The sequence below is a fragment of the Larus michahellis genome, chromosome 3 (genome assembly GCF_964199755.1).
Source record: "Larus michahellis chromosome 3, bLarMic1.1, whole genome shotgun sequence".
NCBI classification, from domain to species: Eukaryota; Metazoa; Chordata; class Aves; order Charadriiformes; family Laridae; genus Larus; species Larus michahellis.
In genome coordinates this window covers 30,921,371-30,944,923 of record NC_133898.1, presented here as the reverse complement: position 1 = coordinate 30,944,923, position 23,553 = coordinate 30,921,371, and the positions used below count along the sequence as shown (strand labels likewise).

Here is a 23,553-nt window from a genome sequence, read left to right as displayed (position 1 = left end):
CGGTTTTCTAGCACAAAAAGTAAGCTTTGATTGAAGTTACTTCAAAGTCAGACTAAAACACTGTACTATAGTAAGATGTTTGTTCGTCTCACTTTAATATGTTAAAATGCAAGGACTCTTTAGAGAATCGTTATTTTCTAATAAAAACTGGATACATGTAATTAAAATCTGTGTTTACATGTTCTATAGAGTCCAAAAGTGCTTGAAAAAAGTTAATTTTTTTGTAAAAAGTTAAATTTTCTACTATGCGATATGGAAGTCTGTTTGCCACTGAAATTTGGAAGTAGTGCATGCTCATTCATGATTTCAAGTTAAGACACAAAGGACATGAAAACCATAATTGAAGCAAGTTGCAGACTAAAACCAGTGTTCTCTGATCATCAGAATTTTTGGTTCTTTTGCTGTTAAACTGTAGGAAGGCTGGGAGTCTGAGCTCCAGCAAATAGGGAAGGAGATGCAGATGTGAGGTCAGGCAGTAAGAACCGATGCTTGGACACTGTGACGAGAACAACAACAAGGAGGAGGGGTAGTGAAAGATTCGTGTTTGGTTTTTTTGTATCTACTGAGATCTATCAACAGCGTTGGTGGGGTGAATATGAGAGATAAGATGCTGATTTTTTGTATGGCTCATGTCACTGTTGGGAAAGAATGGTGATGTGTATTAACGGGAGTCGGAAAACTCAATTGTATTTATTAGTAAATAATACCAGATACATATTATACAAGAAAAATACTTTCAGATACTGAGAATGATGTATTTGTCTCTTTTCAAACTGAGGCCACTTGTTGAAATAATCATAGAATAATTCATGTTGGAAGGAACATGTGACATTCCTTTTTCTATTTCACAGTAGTTGAGATTTTTTTTTTTTTTTATCCTACCTAGTTATTTTCTCAGTGAAAAGTTCTCAGTGCATCTGAGCTTTTTACTTTAGATCTATAAGACTCAAGCTCCAACGGCTTTGTACTAGCCAGTATCCGGGGGGGTTTGGTGGGTTCTTTTAAATAATTGGCTTTTTTACCATCCTCTCAGATCATAAAAAGTCATAGTCACTGACTTTTATTCTTTTCTGGGGAGTGAGAACTCCAGTCTGGAAATCTATATCATGGTTAGAATCTGAGACAAAAGAACCCTGTTGGCAAGTCCAGGTGTTGCATCAGGAAAGTTATAATTCTTTCTCCTACCTCCTTTTTCATTTTTTCTTCTATTGCTAAAGATATCTGTCACCAGCTGCTATCCCTTCCCAACGCTCTTTCCATTCAGGAAGCTGGCTGGATGTAAAACCCATTTATATATATGCACACACGTATTCAATCTAAAATTAGTATGCAAATTGGATTTATTATCGTGAAAGAACAATCACGGTTTGGAAAAAATTTTGAAAGCAAAACTATCAAAACTTCCTAACTTAGAAAATCGAAAATTTTTAACTACATACTTCTACTTGCAAAAAAGCTTTAATACTGTCAATATTTGGCTTTTGCTGCTGCTTGTGAGAGCATTCTCTTCCCGTATTTTACAAGGAGTGGAGAATCAGCAGCGTTATTTATTTGATAGCCTGCAATCATTCTACAGTTTTCTGCAAAATGCTTGCATATTAGAGTGATGATTTTGTCTCATTTTTGTAATTCATTAATCTCAGCAAAACTGTGTTCAATAGTATTAAAAAGAGTTTTGTGGTATTAGACATGGCAACAGATTAACAACGCGGTATTTTTCACTTTTCAGTGACCTGAAGGTGGCACACTAGAATAATTAGTGTTAGTACTTTTTATCTTCTTCCTAAATTATTTCAAACATAAAAGAAAGAATCTTTTGCACAATGATAAAACCGTGTTTGAATAGAGGAACAGACATCATTATCTTATGAGGGAGAGCTGCCCAACCTCGAATTTTGATGAAAGGAGAAGGTGGAAACCTTATGAAGAAAGCCTGCAGTCAAAAATAAATGGCTATCACTAACAAACAGTTCATATGCCTTCAGAGAAACAGTTCACTGAGCAAATGAGGTTAAAAATCTCAGATTCCAAGTGGACAGCATCAACGTTCTAGATCTTTCAGTGCAACTTTTAAAAATTCAAAGCTTTACTGTTCCTTAAACTTGCAAAATAAATCTATAGAGGACTTGATGCTGTAGGAATTCTGACATTTTTAATTAAATAGTTGGTTTTTATGACTTTCAAATTATTTTTATAAGAAGTGTAGAGATAAGTGAGGGGGAACAAGCAATGTGTTCCTATGTACTTTATTTACTATGAGAAACAATTGTCAATATGTCTGACTTATAAGACTTAAACATTTCAGCTGTACTTCCAGCTTAAGGCACCAATCAGCCCATACATTGGGCAGGGCTTGACAATGTTACAGTGAAGTGATGAGAGGAGATAATTCATTTTTGTCTCATCTCTGTTTCCCCCTTGCTTATTGCTAATAAACCAGCCTCTGATGATATAATTAAAAATTCCATTAGAGGTAAAGTAATATGAGCAATGAAAATGGTATTTCATTTGGGGAAAATTCTGTGTTATTTTCTCTTCAGCAGTTAATCTCTATTGCATGTTGTATCTTGCAACAGGGTGCTGTGTGTTTTGAAAGGAGTCAATAAACAGTTTTACTAATAACTCTTTACCATGCACTTTAATCTTAAGTTTTAAAATCTGCCCTTAACAGTGCAGACACAAAATTTTACAATGAGACAAAAATATAATCTTGTCTTTATTAATACACCCTGTAAGTTTTGCTTGCATTGCTAAAAACATGTATATTATATGTTTGCATTACTAAGACCATCAAAATGTCTACTCGTATTATTTTGAGGTTCACTTATTATCTTTTATTCACTTATTATCAATTACATAATTAGTTTATTACATCTATTTTCTGGCTGCATGCCTCTGAAAATGTTTTATTCTGGAGCCTGAAAATGTGTGTGGTGTGTGTTCACATCATTCTTTTCTCCTCTAGATGGCCATATTAATCTTTCTTTTCAGTATATATATAGAACTGACAAGGCAGTTTGTATAATGGTTTTTAATAGTTAAATTAAGAAAGCAAGATATTTTGTGGGTTTTGTTGGTGTGCTTTGATGATGGAATGTTCTAGTAGCAATTGAATTCATTCTATGAAATTAAGGTTTTTAAATTTTGATTCACAAATACCTGCTTATGACCAGTGTCTGATCCACTTTATGTATTTGTATAGCACATCTGACGCACTTAGATTTTGATGAGTTTTAATATATTTTTTTAAATGAAAAATAAATTAACGTAGTGCTTAGATGCAAGTATTTTCTACAGACTCCAAGCTATTGTAAAGATATAACTTTTGCAGTAAGTTCCTCATGGACCGGCTTAATTCTGGAGTGTCTCTAAAGGAAAATCTGGTTCATTAGAAAATCAAGATAATGACAAATGTCATCATCAAAAGTAAAATGGTACAGAATGGCATAGTAAATGGTACAGATGGCAAAGTAAAATGGTACAGAATATACTTTTACACCTGAAATTTCCAACTTTTGCACAAATGACTCAAAACTGTTAATCACAGAAAAGAGAGAAACCTGTGTAACTACAGTATTTGTTGATACCTATGTGTGGACTTAACCCAGTCTCTGTGCTTAGACACAGAGTTCTAAGGTTGGCTTGAAGTTTGAAATCTTATTTTTGCCAATAATATTCTTTGTATTCTTCCTCATGTTACCCAATAAAGTATGGGTACTTACTGAAGTGACCTTTTCTCCTTTTCCCTGATACATAGAATAATTTGGGTTGGAAGGGATCTTTAAAGGTCATCTAGTCCAAACCCCCTGCAACGAACAGGGACATCTTCAACTAGATCAGATTGCTGAGAGCCCTGTCCCAACCTGATCTTGAATGTCTCCAGCTATGGGGCATCTACCACCACTCTGGGCAACCTGTGTTTCACCACCCTCATTATAAAAATGTTCTTTCTTCTATCTAGCCTATATCTACCCTCTTTTAGTTTAAAACCATTGTCCCTTGTCCTGTTGCAACAGGCCCTACTAAAATGTCTGTCCCCATCTTTCTTATAAGCCTCCTTTAAGTACCGAAAGGCTGCTATAAGGTCTCCCCAGATCCTTTTCCAGGCTTCCCCAAGTCTCAGCCTGTCCTCATAGGAGAGGTGTTCCATCCCTCTGATCATTTTTGTGGCCTTCCTCCAAACCCTCTCCGACAGGTCCATGTCTTTCTTGTGCTGAGGACTCCAGCGCAGTACTCCAGGTAGGGTCTCACCAGAGCAGCGTAGAGGGAGAGAATCACCTCTCTCGACCTGCTGGCCATGCTTCTTTTGATGCAGCCCAGGATACGGTTTGCCTTCTGGCCTCTGAGCGCACACTGTCGGCTCATGTCCAGCTTTTCATCCACCAGTACCCACAAGTCCTTTTTTCTCAGGGCTGTTCTCAATCCCTTCATCCCCCAGCCTGTATTGATACCGGGGATTGCCCCGACCCAGGTGCAGGACCTTGCACTTGGCCATGTTGAACTTCATGAGGTTCACACGGGCCCAATTCTTAACCTTGTCCAGGTCCCTCTGCATGGCATCCTGTCCCTCAAGTGTGTTGACCGCACCACTCAGCTTGGTGTTATCAACAAACTTGCTGAGGGTGCGCTCAATCCGACTGTCTGTGTCATTGATGTATTGAGGTATTAAACAGTACTGGTGGTCCAAATAGGGACACCACTTATCAACAATCTCCATCTGGACATTGAGCTGTTGACCACTACCTTCTGGATTCAACCATCCAACCAGTTCCTCATCCTCATCCACCAAATGGTCCACCCATCAAATCCATTTCTCTCCAATTTAGAGAGAAGGATGCTGGGGCGGGGACTGTGTCAAAGGCCTTACAGAATCCAGATAGACAACATCTGTAGCTCTTCCCTTGTCCACTAATGTAGTCACTCCATCACAGAAGGCCACTAGGTTGGTCAGGCAGGACTTGCCCTTGGTGAAGCCATGCTGGCCGTCTCAAATCTCCTCCGTATGCTCCATGTGCCTTAGCATAGCTTCTGGGAAGATCTGTTCCGTGATCTTCCTAGGCACAGAGGTGAGGCTGACAGGTCAGTAGTTCCCAGGGTCCTCTTTTCTACCCTTTAAAAATGGGTGCAGTGTTCCCCTTTTTCCAGTCACCATGGGCTTCCCCTGACTGCTGTGACTTTTCAAGTATCATGGAGAGTGGCTTGGCAACTGCATCAGCCAATTCTTTCAGGACTCTGGGCTGTGTCTCGTCATGTCCCATGAACTTAGTATGTCTGATATATCCTGATATAATTTCCCTTTCATTTTTTTCTGATGTGCATCCTACTTCTTGTATTATTCCCTACCATTTCAAATGCTCTTATTATCCTGTTGAATATGTAGTAATTGCCTTTATGTGCTTTAATTGTTTATAATGTTTTGGAAGAGGGGATTAATAGGCTGTGATGTTACTCTGTTTCAGAAAATAAAGAACAAAAATAGGAAAAAAAAATGACAAAAAAGCAAAAATAACACCGTAAGATATTTCTGCTAACAAAGAGATTATGAATTGAAATAGTGGTCCAAATAAGGAATTGTATTTGTTTACAAACTTTCAATTTAAAATTGGCATTTTTCCTTGTACTTTGGTAATTGGAAATATTTTTTAGTATCTATATTGGTTGCAATCTTAAATGGACCATGCTTTCTTAGTAACTTCAATTTCAAAAAAATTTCCTGAACTTTAGAAACTCAAGCATTATTCAAGCAAGTTGTTGTGTTTTGTTATCCCTATAAGCTTCATAGGCAAGTACAATGTATTTTATTTAAGGAAACAGTCCCTTAAAGTCCTAAAAATGGAAATTTTTAAACTTAAAAGTGTTAGAGTAAATATATTGAAAGAGTTTTGCAGGCAGATGTCAAAAGCTGTAAGTTCTTCTTTGGTTTTGAAATCAAGATTCTCTAAATCCCTTGAGATAAGAAAAGTAGAAGGGAAGAAAACAGTCTGATTTTTTTTTTTATAGTAAATTTGTGATGTTCTTAAACCACGTATTTCCTAAATCACCTCTTTAACAGCTGTGCAAAATTCCAGATCAGCAAGCAGTATTGATCTCAGTTCTGAGGCAGAGTAAGAGACACCATGATGGAAAAAGTAGTAAGCTTGCTTGCTTGGTTACTTAGCACGCTTAGATGTACTTTATTTGGCTATAGATTACCAGTTTAGTACCACCACAGGTTCCATCTCCAACTTATTTTAAAGGCTTTTTCTAACTTCTCAATTGATGAAGCCCTGCGGCTGAAGACATATTTGTTCAGAGGCTCTATTTCTGAGATTGGCCCAAGTGCCTTACATTTCACGAGGTTTTTTGGAAACATATGGAAGCACTAAAAGACTGCAGTGAGAAAACATAAGTTCTCTTAAATGAGAATCTGCTTCTCTAGCAGGCATATGCTACTGGATTTTATCCATCTTTTCCATATTGTGAAGGTAGAGTATGATGTTATTTTTGTAGTTTATCTTCTGCACTTTTATTCTTCTCTAGGCTTTCGGCACTTTATGTTGATGTGTCTGTTGGACATATGTTTGCCTTGCTCCTCAGTGTCAATCTTTGCACGTGAAGGTGACTGTTTTCGGGAATCTCTTGGATCTGATTCTTTATGCAGCTCTTTGCCTTTTCTTTCTCTCTTGTTCATGTCTTGGGAAAAGTCTCTTCACTGAACTACTTGAAGAGATTTTCTTTCAGTATCTTCCCAACATAAACACCAAAAGCTCTTTCATAAGCATCTCAAAACGGGTATACAGATGAATCTCCCCAGTTTTTTAAAGCAACCTGGGGGAGTTTTCCTCAGTAAGTAGCTTCTGTAAAGCAGGATCCTACTCCTTCAGACTTGTCAAGCTAAGGTGAAAGCCACTGAATAGGCTGAGAGAGGAAAATTGGATCCCACAGTGAATCCCTTGGTAATCATATGTTTTCCATTCTAGTTTCTATCATTACTCCTTGCATATAAGCAGATCTATTTTCAAGCCAAGTGTGAATGAAGACTTACTGTTTCAAAATTACGGAGCAAGGGCCTCAGTGTGAATATATTGTGTCTGGCAAAATAAGGCCACAAGGTTCTTTCAAAATTTGTCTATCTACCTGTACATTTCAGATGCTAAGGATTACAGGCAAAGAAGATGGCTTATGTGGAATAAGAACTATGTACTAATATTCAGACTGGAAGACTGAAAGCTCAGTTGAATACTAGATCATAACTTAAATAGTTATTTCTCTTCTTTTTCCTCTAATGTGCTTCGAAGAAATGAATTAGGAATACAATGGAAAGAGTATTTAGGAAGAAGTGGACACTGATTTTTCTTTGATGTGTCTTTATCAGATTACCTGTGAGATTTCTCTGGCGTAATACCTATTGGAAGAAAATACTCTTTTTGGCCTGCAGCTTTGGATAGACCTAGGGCTTCAAATAGTACTTTCATCAAGATATTTTGAAAGACTCTTCAATAAAGACACTTAAGACAAGCCTTAAGTAATCTTCAGAGCAGTACTTCCCAAATGTTTCAAAGTGTATTTTGAAGGCTGAGTCATGTTACGCCTATGAGCTATTCCAGATACTCATACTTGTGTACCACAGCTGATACTACTTGTGTAGCAATTGATATTTGACACTGTTTCCCACAGCACTCTCCTAGAGAAGCTGGCTGCTCATGGCTTGGATGGGTGTACGCTTCGCTGGCTAAAAAACTGGCTGGATGGCTGGGCCCAAGGAGTTGTGGCAAATGGAGTTTAATGCAGCTGTTGGTCGGTCACAAGTGGTGTTCCCCAGGGCTCAGTATTTGTGCTGGTTCTGTTTAATATCTTTATTAATGACCTGAACGAGGGGATTAAGTGCACCCTCAGTAAGTTTGCAGAAGACACAAAGTTGTGCGGGAATGTTGATCTGCTTGAGGGTAGGATGGCTCTACAGAGGAATCTGGACAGGTTGGATCAATGGGCCGAGGACCTGTGGGTGTTGGTCGACAGCCAGCTGAATATGAGCCAGCAGTGTGCCCAAGTGGCCAAGAAGGCCAACAGCATCGTGGCCTGTATCAGCAGTAATGCGGTGAGCAGGACTAGGGAAGCAGTTGTCCCGCTGTAGTCAGCACTGGTGGGTACGCACATCAAATACTGTATCCAGTTTTGGGCCCCTTGCTCCAAGAAAGACGTTGAGATTCTGGAGCGTGTCCAGAGAAGGGCAACAAAGCTGGTGCGGGGTCCAGAGCACAAGCCTTATGAGGAGCAGCTGAGGGAACTGGGATTGTATAGTCTGGAGAAAGGAGACTGAGGGGGAGGCCTTATCGCTCTCGACAACTACCTGAAGGGGGCTCGTAGAGAGATGGGGGTCGGTCTCTTCTCCCAAGTAACAAGTGATAGGACAAGAGGAAATGGCCTCAAGTTGCACCAGGGGAGGTTTAGGATGGATAGTAGGAAAACTTCTTCACCAAAAGGATTATCAAACATTGGAACAGGCTGCCCAGGGCAGTGGTGGAATCACCATCCCTGGAGGTATTTAAAAGATGGGTAGACGTGGTGCCTAGGGACATGGTTTAGTGGTGGTTTTGTCAGAGTTATGTTGATGGTTGGACTCAGTGATCTGAAAGGTCACTTCCAAACCAGACAATTCTATGATTCTACAGTATCATTCTTGATGCACTTTTTAGAAATTTTTGGGAGAGAAAAAGGGTATTTTTAAATTACAATATTTAGTTGCTCTAACTTCCTTATGCTCTTATGCTATTATGTGTGTGGGCATCTACCCTTGACAATTCTTATTTTAAGATTAATTTAAAATCTTCGTGTAATACCAGAGAAAGTGCAATGATGCAATACTAATGATACTAGATTCAGTTCCATGATTATGTGTGTCTGCCTCCTATTTATTGGTAAATTGAAGTGAGTCTTCATTGGGTCTAAGCCCTTAAAAATTGAAGAAAGATAATTTCTTGTGGTTTTGAAGCCTCTGGGGAACGTGTCAGTTCAATCCATAGCTGTATCAAGGGAATGTTTTAGGGATATTTTTGTGTAGCACAAAAGATACTGTAAGGATCTGCAGAATACTGCCCAGAGCTAACTTGATTTGTGTTGCTTTTTACTTAATTTCTCTGATGCTGTGGTTTGTTTTGGTTTTTTGAAGAGTTTCAAAGTAGCTTCCTAGTGAATTATGACTGTTCTCTATTATTCTTCTGTAATAGTAGAAAATAGTTCTGTTAAGTATTTGAAATTATGGTGTGTATTTCCCAAAGATAGAGTCAACTGAACATTGCAGAGACTAAGTTGATGTAAAGATTAACTTTTATTCTTTTATTCATTTTTACAGAATTCAGGTCTTTTTTACTTCCCGAGGAAGTGTTACCCTTTGTCTTTTGAAAAGTTCCTGATAGCAAGGAACTTTTCATGTAAGTAATTAATGTCTTGGGCTATGATCATGGTTATTAGGTTATGATTTGTTACCTGCATAAATGGCAGACAAGCATAGTGTTTACAGAGTCTGGAGACTTGGAATGGAGAGAATTCATAGGTAGGGGTAGAAAGTACATGTGTAATTCAATATTATTCTTGTAATTTTCTTGAGGAATGTTGTAGAGGTGGCAAGATGTAAACATGGGATTTAAATGCAAAGGAGATCTGTGTCTGAGTTTAAACATAGTTTGGAAGAGAATGGAGTTACATTGAGAACTTTTGAGTTGAAAAGCCATATAGATGATATCAAAGATGTGCACAATAAGTATCTTGTCAACTAAAGGAAACACATAAAAGTGCCTGATAGAGTGAATTTGAATAATTCTGAAATCATGGCTTTACCCTGTGATTAGCAGCAGAGATGCTGGAAAAAGATGTTGTTAAGGCATGCATGTCATCTACTGCTGAGAGAAGAAAACTAGTAACAAAATTCAAAGTCAGTGATGATAAGATTTTCAACAGGAAAATTTCTTTTCCAGCTAGACCATCTGCAAAGAGGAGGAAAAACTGTCCTCCAATGGCAAAGGGTTTTTTTTTCCTGATGTGTACAAGTGAGCAAAGCAGTCTCACAAATTAGGTTCCTCCTGCCAGCATTTTGAAGACTTTGAAGAAATATCCTTTGCATTGATGTGAAGGCTTTGAAGAAAGTCACCCTTAGCAATGTGATGTCTCTGAAGTGATGTAAATCATAACATTAATAATTACAGGAAAGTTTCGATTTTATTGTAAACTTATTATTTTAATAAGCCTCTTGTCTATTTGAATCTGGGATTTATGAAAGGAACAAGATCTGTTATTAACTGGGAAAAGTTCGTATACATATTTATGGCATTGTATTTGATATAGATATTCCACATTAAGAAAATGTAGAACTGTGATATAAATGTAGATTTGTGATACAAACACAAAAGGTAGTACTATATCAGCAAAAAAGATCAGTTCCTTGATGAACCTAGGACTTCTGCTGATTCTGAGAGTTCATATTGAAAACTGGGTATTAGATCCAAAAGCTATTGGGTACAGCCATTTTTTTTTCTTGGTATTTTGGTAATATCTAGTGATACAGGGGACCGTTTTCTTTGCTCTTTATGCACGTATACCACGAGACATGTCTTATTCTGAAAGACTCGCACAGAACAGACAAAAGAAGGTACAGTTTTCATTAATCTTAGCCTGAACTGCAGAGATCCTATAGCTCTATCATGGAATGAGTGACTAAGAGGATTGAACAGTAGACTGGAAATCTCTGTGTCGACATTTATCAGGGGCATTGGAAAAAGGAATTTTACCCTGCATACACCCAGTACTCTACTTACCTGCTGAGAGAATAGTCATGCTACTTGGTCATAGAGTGGAGCAGTACTTGTTACATAAGTATGAGAACTAAAAATGGTATTACAACTTTACATAAGAATATTACAAAAGAACAGTTTACCAGTTCTTCCTCCGTAGTGCCTGTGGATAAACGGATCACTCTACTTACCTTTAAAGGTTAAAGGCAAAAAAAAATTAACTCTAGTCTGAGACTAATCATTGCCTCCCAGTGGTGCTTTTTCCCCCCAGGTTAAAGACCAGGGTACCCTTAGGACTGTTTTTTATAATCTGGTCACATTATATTTTAATTGACTCTTTGGTAAAAGAGGAACAACGGGTTATTTTAGTAACTGTTTGATTAGCAGCTTTTGTTTTGTTACCTAGTCAGTGTAGATTATTATGCATATGCACAGGTATCAGTTTCATAGACATGCCTATAACTATATCATAAGTATTCTCTTGGAGTTAGTGAATATTTTGTCCTTGTTACAAGTTGAACAGTGTTACCGTTTTTATCTAATAACATATATTCTATCGATAGGATGACTGTTTTCATAGCTACTTTAATTGTGTATATTATTTATTGGGACTGTGTCATATCTGAGTAGACAACATGAAATTGTGTCTGTAGCTGCTCTGGAAGCAAAGATCTGCCTTTATCATTTTTATCTTGTTAAAACAAGCTCTTACATGCTACTTACAGCACTTTTGTGATATAAAGTTATTGTAACTTTTAGGAATTATGAGAATATTGTCCTTGGGGGAAAGGGAAAGCATGATATATTGTATTACACAACTTCAAGTCTTTTTTTTGTTTTGTTTTGTGCTCTTTTGGTTTGGGGTGGGGTGGGGTTTTTTTGTTTGCAGTTACTTTTCCTCCACTGTATTTACAAATAAGCTGGAAATAGTCATTAGCTGGTGTAATTGCCATGCTTCTGGTCATTTCTGTGTGGCTAAAGGTTATCTGCTGTGATGGAATCACGGTCTTGTGAAAGCGCGTAGGAAAACTCAAAGGGAAAATTATTTTATTATGGAAATTCTGATTCTGTTCCTTAGAGAGAAACTAGCAGACATGCTTAACTGGGTATAAGATTTTCTGTGTGGAATCACCTATGCCCAATTCAATTAGAGCTTGATCTTTAAATTTGTAGGTAGGAAATCCTGCTACATTCATCTTCCGCACCACTTAATATTCTTCCAGCATGTGTTTTCGTATATATGTTTGTATGTTCTGCTTAAAAATAGCCAAAAAATTACCCAGATCTCTATTTGAAACCTTTGCACTGTCTTGTTGAACCATTCAAAATTTGTCCTTAGAAGCGTTTTTAAAGATTTTCAGTTATCATGATTTTCTGTTTGTTTTAATTTTTAAAGAAGATTTATGACATTCCTTTGCAAATATATCAATTTGTCAGATAAAGGTTAAAAATTAGATACATTTTATTCATGTTAAAGTCACACCCAGCTTATTTAAAGGCAGCTTTGACTTAGAGTTGCAAGCCTGAGGATATTGATTTGAATTATGCATGACTGTCTGGTATGCAGTTCCATTAGCCTGCTGGATGGATAATGTAAACATGTTCAGAATTTTAAGTATCCTATATGAGCGGCAGGTTAAAAATAGAGCTGATAAGAGCATGTGTATCTGAAAAATCCAAATCTTGGGAGAATGAAACTACAAAGGGTTCATCTCTTCAAGAGGCTGACTTCAGGTGTGATTTTCCTTTCTTTGAAAATGCTCAGCCCGAACAAATACAGCTTATGTATATGACTTGAACAGGTGACACGATTTCTGTTGTTTACTGCAAAGAGTTGACGTCTGTACCAGAAAACACACTCGTAACTGAAAGGTCAGGGTCAACTCTGCATCTTTTGGCAAAAAAGAGGGGCAGCGTCTGTTCTTGTTTAAATTAGTCAAGATTAACACTAGTGATTAGACTCATTTCTTCGCATCTTCAAGGAATCTTGTTCAGAATGTTACTTGATTTTGTTCAAACTTTCGGTGGCTTCCGGTATCCCACAGTACCTGTTTTTGTTATATCTGATATGTTTGGTTATCCCTGTATTTTAGCAATCTGTAGTTTGGTAGTACGTGTAATGACTTCTGAAACTTTGTTTTTAAATCCCCTAAATCCACTAAAACCACTCTGTTAATAAGATTTTAAAAAGATAGTATCTTTTTAGAATTTTGTCCAAGTTCCTGTGAATTTTAATAGACAAAAAGATGACACTGAAATGAAAAGTACAATACCATCTATGTTACATTTTATTAAGATTTATTATACTTCAAAGTATTTCTGTTGCATATGTAGCATTTGTGGCAATTTGAGGAATTGTATTGCACTTATTTTCAAGATCTGATGGATACAAATCAGAAAACTAGTCTTAATTTTGCATTAATTTGTAACTGCCTTCTCAAAATTATTTTGTTTGGAGTGCTTCATATTTGGCTATGTTAAATTTCTGCACATAATTCCAGAATTGAACTATATTTAGATTATAAAAATAACCGGAGAGGATAATGCTGTATTTTCCCTGAACTTTACAGTGTTTATTTGCTTGTGTCTTGCTATAGGAATAATCACATGAAAATTTGCAAGTAAATCCATAACTTAAAAGCTCTTCCTGAAGATGAAGTTGATTGTACTGCTCTGCTATCTTTTTTTTCTTTTCTTGTCAAATCTTGGATCATGAATTTGTATGTCCGCACATAATTTGGCCAATAGATAACTCTTGAGTAGGTCTGGTAAAATTTGAAAAGATATTTTGAGTTGGTGGTCATTTTCCCTCATATCTGAGGAATAATTTATCTGTTAAGAGATTAGTGTCTAGTGCTCTCCTTCATAGAAACTCATCGTCCTTGTTTGATAATGACTGTTACCTTTGACTATTTTCAGAGCAATACTCCTTTCCCTGACAATGAGAACCACTGCTTTCAATTGTCCGCTTTTTCTGGTGCCATTTCTTTCCTGTTAACAAGAAGGGGCTTTAAAAGAAGAAAATCTTTGGAATTAAAAATACTAGTTGTCATTAGTGTTAATCTGTTTGCTTCAGAGGTATAGGCAGCAACAGTGGCCATTTCCAGATAACTTTGAGATTCTGTGAAAGAAGAACTTAAGAACCCATTTTATAAAGGATGGTAACAATGGTAGTTATTTCTTAAAAAATACTAGTTTGCACTTTATTTCTACTCAGAGACAAATGGGGGAATCTCTTGTGTGCTTTTGTGCACGTTGCAGGTAGTCCAGGAGAATATTATACAGAGGATATAGCATGTGTAAAGGTGAATGGGATGGCAGGAGTACGCAGCCATTGTGTAAATATCTCCACTGTTCCAGGTGCTAATATTTTTGTGAGTGATTCCAACATTAAACTACATACCTGTATTATCAAAATATTACTAGTTGATTTACCATAGATACCACAATGTAGCAGTCAATGTTGAGTTCCTTTTCATTGTTCTCTAGCTTTCAATTACTTATAAATTTTCAGGGAAAGAAAAAAGTGAGGTTTAATTATAGTTGAACGTTCACAGTAAAAGCATTACATGGATGTTTTTGGCCCCAAAAGAGAGTATCATAACCTAAGACAGTTAAAAGTTAGATTTAAAAGTGAAAAGAAACGTATGTTACAAAATACATGCAAATCTAAGTCTAACCTACAGTGGCACTATTAGAAAAAGGAAAACATTTAATATGTCTTTAGTTCATATATGCTTTGGAAAACTTACAGTTATTTCATAATGTTAATACAAATGAGTAAGAGTCTGGTTTTTATGCTTTGGTGTCTCTGGCTCAGCTATTATGCTTCAAAATCTCTGTATTTTAGAGCAAGGCTGAGCCTTGTGCATATGAAAAAGTCGGGTAAGGTTTTTTTGTTGAGTGTTTTGCTGTAATACTTAGAGGTTTACATAACTGAGGAAAGGGGGCAAGAAGAGCATTTGCCTACCTGTTCTTCTCTGTCTCTCTAGCTCTTAGTTGCCTTTGTGGCACGCATTTATATAGCTGATGTCTTTCCATAGATTTAATGAAGTGAAAGTTGGGAGATGGTTCTGAATGAATCTATATTGAGTTCATATTACAATAATTTATTTCTCCTTCTGGTTATTCCCATTTACTTCTCATACATTAATTCAGATTATGTTAGTATCAGCATTTGGTTTTTGAATCCTGGGTAAATTTTGCTGCCTGAGTGGGAGAGAGTCTTTTGTTTTTAAGAAGAGGTCAGAATACTGAAACATAATGGGAAAATCAGTTTACTAACTGCCCTCTTCTTCACTGATTAGTACAAATTATTCCCAGCTTGTTGGAATGCAATTTGCATTTGAAAATGCCCATAATAAGTTGGTATAAAGAGGCCTAACAATCACTGTTTAAGGGAGTTTTATTTACTTTAGTTTATGTGTAATCTCGGAGTTGCATACAATGTTTCTGCAACTCCTTTCTGAAATCCTTGCTGAAATTTACTGCATTTTACATCTTCAGTGGATATCTCAATCTAGAAACACTTAAACTCTGTCAGCTCAAAATAAACAGCAAACTCAGAATGATTTTGTGTGCTCCTGTTTTCATTTTATCACTGTTTCAGGGTTCATCAGATTAAATTGTTTTATGTCTGCACCTTTTTTCATTTTGTTTTCCTTGAGAAAAAGTACTAGATTTTTAGATAGAAAAGAACCTGCTTGTTTATGCATTACAAGTGTTAGTGTATGGCATACCTCAATATCTTTTTGGGGGGAGGGGAGTCAGGGAGAGGAACACTTCCAAGAGGTTAGATATTCATCCTGTATAGATGGCTCAGATTCCTACTGTGTCAGTTTTCTGGTGTTTGATAAGGCACACAAAGCAGTTGTGGGAGAAAGCATATCACTTGTATCCATGGTAACTCGAAAGATACTTTGGAACTCAAAGGGATAGAATAAGCCAGAGTAATAGGTCTCATTATAAGGGCAAAATACATAAAAGGTTCAGGCGTATGCTTTTAATTAGGTGCCAAAAATAGCTAGGATCAGAGATGATGCAATGAAACAATAACTCTTAGTGTTAGAAATGGGCAACATTTGAAATCTAAAGATGTGCTCAACTGAAAGGCTTTTATCTTATCATCTTATGGGTATTTGGTCCATGAATACTAATAGATTTGCTGTGGTTCCTTAATCATGCTTAGGACATGAGAGCGCACACTGATGAAAGCTAGTGCAAGTCTCGTATGACTGCAAGTTTCAGAAGTTCCATAGTGATGTTAATTCTCGTGGCTGTGATGCAGCTTCTTATGAATAGCATGGGCAAAGCATTCTCTTAAGTTGTACAGGTGCATTGCTGGAAAAATAAATGTGACGAGTGCTTCGATGTAGGGATAATAAAATAAAGTGATTGAAAACGTAGATTAGTTTGAGATCAGATAAAGTATTTTTCAGAATAAGTCACTTTAATTTTAAAATAGGGAGGTAAGCAATGGGGGAAAGTGTGAAAATGTAATCTGAAACTTGAATGGGTCCACTAGAACTGAATCCTGGAGAACGAAAATAGAACAATGTATGACGTACAAGGTATAGGATATTTGAATAACCATTTTAATAGAAATATTTAAATAGAGTGAATAATTTTGAAGTTTTCTATTTGAACAGCAGTGTTTGTAAGGAATCCATCTTGTATTGCAGTGCAATTCTCCACATTATTTCCTCTGTTGCTATAGAAACTAATTCTAGTGCAGCTGTGATCGCTTATCAAAATTCTAATGTTTCAATACCCATTTCTTATTTAGAGTTATTTAAATAGCCTTGTTTTACTTTGAATCAAACTGCACATTTCATCACTGCTGAATTGTTGACTGGTCAAAATGTTAATGCAAAGTGATAGCAAATGCTGGTTTGTGGTGTTTTTGTTTTTTTTTTTTCTTCCTGTCATCTAAGCTATCATACTTACTGTTAAAGTTTGAATAACAAGCAAATTAAGGCTTTTTCACTTGATAAATTATAAAGGTCAATATTTGCTGTCTTACATCAGCATTTTGTAATGGGTATTACTTTCCCAGTGTAATCTTAATTATATTTAATATTTAATAAACCTTAAATTGTTCCTGTTCCTGATACAATTGCCATGGGCTGTGTGTATGTATATACGTGTGTTTACATATATGTGTTCGTGTGTGTGTAAACTATCGTTGGAATGTTTTTAACTTAAAAAGTCTGTATCTTAACATGTTCATTTTATCAAAGTAAAAATTTCAGTGATACTACATTGTCTAAAACTAGTCAGCCGCAAGGTATACTGCAGCAGAACGTCACCAGTCAACAAAGTATTCTGAATCTCTTTTGTTTCTTGTACTGTTTGTTTGTTTGGGGTTGGGTTGTTAGGTTATTGGAGGGGTTTTTTTAGAAGTCATGGGTTTGGGTTTTTTGGTGTGGGGTTTTTTTTGTTTTGTTTGTTTTTAACAATGCAAGTACTATGCTGGCAGGTGTATGTATTTAATGCAGGATGCAGCAATGTAACTAGTATATGCAGAGGAGCTATACTTGCCTCTGAATTGTTAAACCACTGTATTATGGAAGGAGCTTTATAGATATTTGAGATACCTGTATTTGAGACGATCCCCATGCTTGATTATTATAGTATACAATTGAGTTTTTCAATATATATTGTAGAATCAGTGAATAATAGGTTGAAAAGGACCTGTGGAGGTCATCTAGTCTAATCTCCTGATTGAAGGAGAGCTCACTTCAAAGTTATACCAGGTCGCTTGGGGCCCTAGCCAGGAGAGCTGTTAAAACCTTCAAGGCTGTTGATTACATAGCCCCTCTGAGTAACCTCTTCCAGTCTATAGCCACTTTTATTTCTATGCTTTTTTCCCTATATTTAATCAGAATTTCCTTTGTTGCAATGTACATGTGTGTCAGTTAAATATTGGTTTTAAATATAGCTTAATAAAACACTTATTAATAAAAGTAGTTTAAAAATGCTGAGATTTGAAAAAAAATAACATTCTGTTTATGAACCATGTTAAACATCATTCTGCTGAGTATGTTTTCAATTGTAATGTCAAGAACTAAAAACTTTGCTAACACCAAATTATGAGAAAGGGTGGGATCATAGTAGGTCTGGAGAAGAGTTGTATGCTTTCTAATGTTGTAGCAAAGCTACTGAAATGTTCCAGCAGTACTTTTCAAGATAATCACTGACTTTCTAATGAGCGTACACTAATTTCATGTAGAGTGAAATAAATAATTTTCAATTTCGAAATTATCATACAAACATTTTGCAGCTGTAGCTGTCAGACTGATTACTAATTAACTGCTGTGCACCACCTTTAAGTCTCATATTCAACAAGCAGCATCAAACAGTAATTTCAAATTAGGTATATGAATTTTTGCTAGTATAAGAAAGGTCCATGAGAAACAAATTTTGATGGATATGCATGTTTTTACTCTATCACAATGACTGGTAAGTTTAATGTTGTAGGTATAACACCATGTTCATGACAGCACGATTTTCCAGTTAGTGTACTGGGAAATTAAATGGATTGAGAATGATATGCTGCACTCTGATCTCTGATTGTTCCACACTATTGTTTCTTTGGGTGCATGACACGGAAGACCAGTTCCTCTCCTGTTTGTTGAGGGCTGAAGGATCGTTCTGTAGACCTTATGAGCCCTCTGTATGCAATACGCAGTGTGGCCACTGTTCTCTCATCCTCGTAAGTTCTTGCACAGCTCTTATGACCAGTGCTATGGCTGAATGAAAATATCTTCACCAGCCAGACTCACATTCATCTAGTCCTGTCAAAATATAGAAAATTATCTGTTTTGTGAATTGTATAACAACTATGGAAACAGCAACAACTTATACTACATACGAGCCCAGTAAAGCAGCTTGTCTGTGACAGTGGGAGGTCTCAGAAGCACCGCAAAGAAGCGCAAGAAATTTAGTTTTGAGTAATTGTGTTTCTTTGTGCCTGGAGAAACTTGTTTGAGGCCTTGCTGGAGTGAGTGGAAGAGACTGACATGCTCCCTGCTGCTTAATCCATGCCTTTTCTGCGAATTTGTAGCCTTCTTCCTGGGGAAGGAAAGATGCCTTGGTTTCAAAGCATATCCATTTCCTGTAATTTCACAGTGCCTATTTTGTCTTTCTTTTTCTGGACAGTTGGCCCCAAAAGTGGTACTAGTGCCATTATTCCTAAGCATACTTTCTACAGGCACTAATATCTAAAAGGTTTTAGAGGAATTTTTGAGCATATATAGACAATTTTCTTCTATTGTTGACCTGTTATGTACTCCTGTAAATTCAGATCGTCCTTGGTTTTTCTGGGTTCTAGCTGCTTTTTATTTGGTAAAGTTAGGAGAGCTGTTTCAGAAGCAAAATAATCTGAATTTTCTAGAATCCTTTTTGCAGGAATACTCTATATACTGCAGGAAATACAGTCTGTTTTACTAAAGCAAGTCACTGAGCCAGTGTGTCAAGGAAAGAAGGGGAAAAGTGCCTGAACAGATAAGAGAAATCAAGGTCCTTTTGAATCTCAGGATCTGAATAAATAATTACCACCGTCTCCCCACTCAAAAGGAAAAATAATACTAAATCTAAAATAAAAATATAAAAATAAATGCTTATTCTGGGAAACATCTTGCTTCTCCCGGAATGTAACTAGCTGTGTTCTCTAGGTTGTGCAGATTTTCACCTACAAATATGGATATTCCCACACATCAGACATCACTGATTTCTCTTTTATCTCTTTGCTCTGTTGACATTGCTTTTTTCTCAGATCTGAACTACTTTTTTGCATGTCATGTGTTGTTTTATTTTTCCCATTCTTTCACCTTTCTTCCTCTGTCATTTTTGCTTTGTATTTTATCTGTTTGTAATTTTTCATTCCTGTTTGCATCTTGTCTGTTCTTTATTCCTCTCTTTGCTCTTTTTCTCATTTTCTATACAGATCCACTAAACTTCTCTCCCTTTATTTCTTTCCTTTGTTCATTTACCAACAACCTATCACTTTTTTCTGAAGCGTTTCACCTACTTTCTCCTTTTGCCTTTTATTTTTTTTATTCTTCCCTTTACTTTTTTCCCCACCCTAACGTTGTATTTTTTGTTTTCTCTTCCTTCTCTTCCAGTACAGAGCTGATGATAATGGAAAATTCTGTGGGGGTATATCTCTTAAGAAGCTAGTGTCTTGGAGGTTTCCATGTTGGTGGTGGTACACAATTCAGGTGAATTTTAGATTAATAATAATTTACAAGGATTGAAGTAAAAATAATAAAAAAATAAAACCCAGAAGACATGGCTAGGGTACCAGTCTTAAAATACTTGATTTCAGTTCCACGCTTCTTTGGAAGCTTTTTGTGATTATGAGCACTTCTGAGATAGATTCACAGCAATCTTTATTGCTTCTTATTTAAACCTGTACTTTAGTTCTCCATCTGTAAAATGCCAAGCACATTAACGTCTACTATTATAGTAGTACTATTATTCACTGTAATATATAGTAACAGTTACAAGCTAGCCAATTTGGGGTCATATAGATATCTTAAGTAGATGGGCAGATAATTTAACTCATGCCCTACTGAAATGGTTCATGCAGAATCATTGTAGTGCTGCTCTGTTTTAGTGACTCACTCTAACAGAGTATCCTTTGCACTCAAAATTGCTATGAAAATCAGACAAAGGAATCAAAGCAAGCTTCATGTTCCTATTCTGGAAGCAGTTCTTGATGGAAAATATCTTTCCTGGTCCATTTTCACCAGTTAGGGTAGTAATAAACAGAGCGCTAAAATACTAGGGAACTTTACACAATTTTTTGAAAAAAATTACAAAATGCAGTTACCAAGGTGAAGCTGTTTGTAAGAAACCATGAAGTTATTGCATTTTAAGTTGCAGAAGGAGTTCTCACTAAAGGAAGTAGTTGTATCTTATTTAAAACAGAAGTATGGGAAAACAAACGATGGAATTCTGGTAATTAAGGAACACATTTAAGTGCAGTATATACTGCTGAATGGATCTCGTTTATATCACCAAATGAATAATTATTGAGATCTTAGAGGGGGTTCTGTATTGCTTAGAGAACTTTGTATTCTTTTTTTGTCAAATAAAAAATGAATGTGCCTGAAATGAGCTGCAAAAATATTAAAATGTTCAGGAAAATGATACACATAACACATTAATCTTGCTTTCTAATCACGCTTTCTTTCCTCATTTGAGACCAAATAGAACGAGAGCAGGAACATTACAGGAATATTAGCTGTGTGTTACAATGCTGGGAATTCATTTTAGACCTCAGTGGGACCTTTTTCACCTTTTCAGCACTTTATCCTGCTGCTCAACTCCTGTGCTTAATACTGCAGCTGTAGTAGTATTAAACTGAATTGGAATTTGAACTGTAATTTAAAGTGAAAATTGTACTCAAATGAAGTATAGCAATGACAGGAAAATATTTTCTAAGCCCACATCCAGCTGCTGTGGTCCAGAGGTATGAGGGGATGCTAGTATGCACACACTGGTCAGAAACAGGGATTCTCAGGGGCCTGAAATGGTTTACAGTGGGTGGAGTTTTCAAAGCTTTTAGCTGTTAAGCTTTGAATTTCTGTTAAGCATCCATAAATGCTGCCGAGATGGCTGAATTTGGATGAATTTTCTGATAAAAGGCATTTCCTTGTCACCAAGACACTCTTAAGATTTCAAAGGTGGTTGTCAATCACCTTCAGCAAGCAGGACTTCTGGTGTATTTTTTAAAAGCAAAAAAAAAAGGGGGGGAAGATTCTGTGGTTTTATTTAACTTAGTGTCTTTTTGTAAGTGGTATTTTTCTAACAATCCTGATAACTTGGAAAAAAAGCGAACAGCGAACAGAGGTGCAAAAGAATATCTGTTCGTTTATGAAGTTAGCCAACATAATGATTTGAAAAGTAGTGTAAAGGAAAGAGATGTCCACTTATAAAAACAGTAAAAGTGAAACTAACATCTAAATGGAACTGAAGATAAGTTTTTCTGCCTAAGAAGTTGTGTGAACATACTTAGTACAAATGCATTACCTAAGGAAATATAATTATGGAAATGAAGGCAAACAATTTTACAGTTTCACTGCTTAAAGATCGTTGTTTCCAAAAAGCTTTAGAGCTGGATGTAGTCTCATAAGAGTTTTTGAAATGTCCTTTTAAAAGTAAAGTGAAAAAAAAAGGAGTATTTCTAGAAAGCTTGATTTATTGATATTTGCATCAATAAGGAGGTAAAATATTGAACCAATAGATTTAAGCAGTATTTAGATTTATTTTGGTCAGCTGGAAAGTATAAATACAGAACCAGGTAGCAGAGCTCCTCCCTATTCAGATCAGTAGAAATACTGTATAAGGAATCAGAGAATGATACTTAAATTGAAAGAAAATTAATTCAAGAGATGCTAATGTATAATTTTCATTGAAAGGCGAACAAAATATTTGGGAAGGAAACAAAAGAATGTCTTTGACAGTTAGTTCACTATAATGCTTTAATAATGTATTTGTAGTTTAAATGTTCTAATTTGGACTAATTTTGGAAAGAGAAAGCTTGGAATTTTTCAGCATTGCAGCTCTCTTCTGTATTGCTCTGTAAAACAGAACGATAAATTCTTAGAAATCAGAAGTGCTCTAATAAGTGCAGAAAAGCGCAAATTTCTTTTGTCAGCAAACAAAACCAAGCTGTAGTTCTGCAGGCTCGTGATGTAAACAGGCAAATAAAAAAAAAATGCTATTGAAGCTTTAAGGACTGGACATAAAGATAATTCAGTAATTTTGGTTTAGTTTTATTAAAAAACAAGAGAGAACCTTTTTATTACATGCATGACCAATAAAATTAGCCTTAGAAGGTGAGGGAAATGCAGTGCTAAGAATTTCATGTGACATTGGATGTAAACGGCAGGAGCGCTATTTTGATTTCCGCAGGTCTGCGATTAAGGTCATAGTGTATGGAGTTTTCGAAATATTAGAAAACAAGGGAGAACTATTTTTTATTGGAAAAAAAACCCCAACAAACAGATATGATTACTTTTCTTGTTTACTGGTGAATTGCTTAATGTAGAAGATAGCTCAAGTGTGAGTAGAAGTCTAAAATGTGGCAAATGCAAAAAGAAATCTGATAAAAGATTTTTTTTGTTGTTGTCCATAATGACGCCATACCATTCCATATCCCCCTTTTTTTGTTAGGCAAGACTCATGCCATAGCTCTTTTGGAAAAGAAATAGAATCATGCCAAGATAATTTGTTTTATTGTGAAATAATATATTTTCTTCCTCACAAAGATGCATCTAAGCTTTTACTTTTAAAGGAAGGAGAGCCCAGAGGTTTCATTCAACATTTAATGTTTATATTGTATGCTCCTCGTAATACGGGGTAATTCAGTCAACGTAATATTTTTGGATGGTAGAAAAGTTCAAACATGAAAATTCCATTTGGACTGTCTGTGCTGTGTATCAGAAATCTCTAAGGGTATTTAATCATTGAGAATAAGAAAGGTTTCTTTAATTTTTAAACATGGATTTCATTTTATGTTTTATTTAAATTGTCTTAACATTTACATAGAACCCCTTGAAGGCTTGAAAACTTGAAATTTACGTTAGATTAAAAAATTAAATAATTATGGAATATAGTGTATGTGAAGATATATTAGAGGAAGAAAAGGTACTGCTGATGTATGAAGATACTCTGATAATTACAAAATATGACTTGCAAAAAGTCATTAATTCATATAGTGATTATTTGCTTTAAAGGAACTGGAAACCAGATTCCCAAAGAAGTTTTGTGGTAATGC

At 36.0% G+C, this 23,553-nt stretch overlaps 1 protein-coding gene across 7 annotated transcripts in view; it reads left to right on the top strand.

The window, feature by feature from the left end:
* The window catches only part of SYT14 (synaptotagmin 14), a 104,799-nt gene that overhangs the window by 38,389 nt on the left and 42,857 nt on the right, over nt 1-23,553 (top strand). The window lies entirely within an intron of this gene.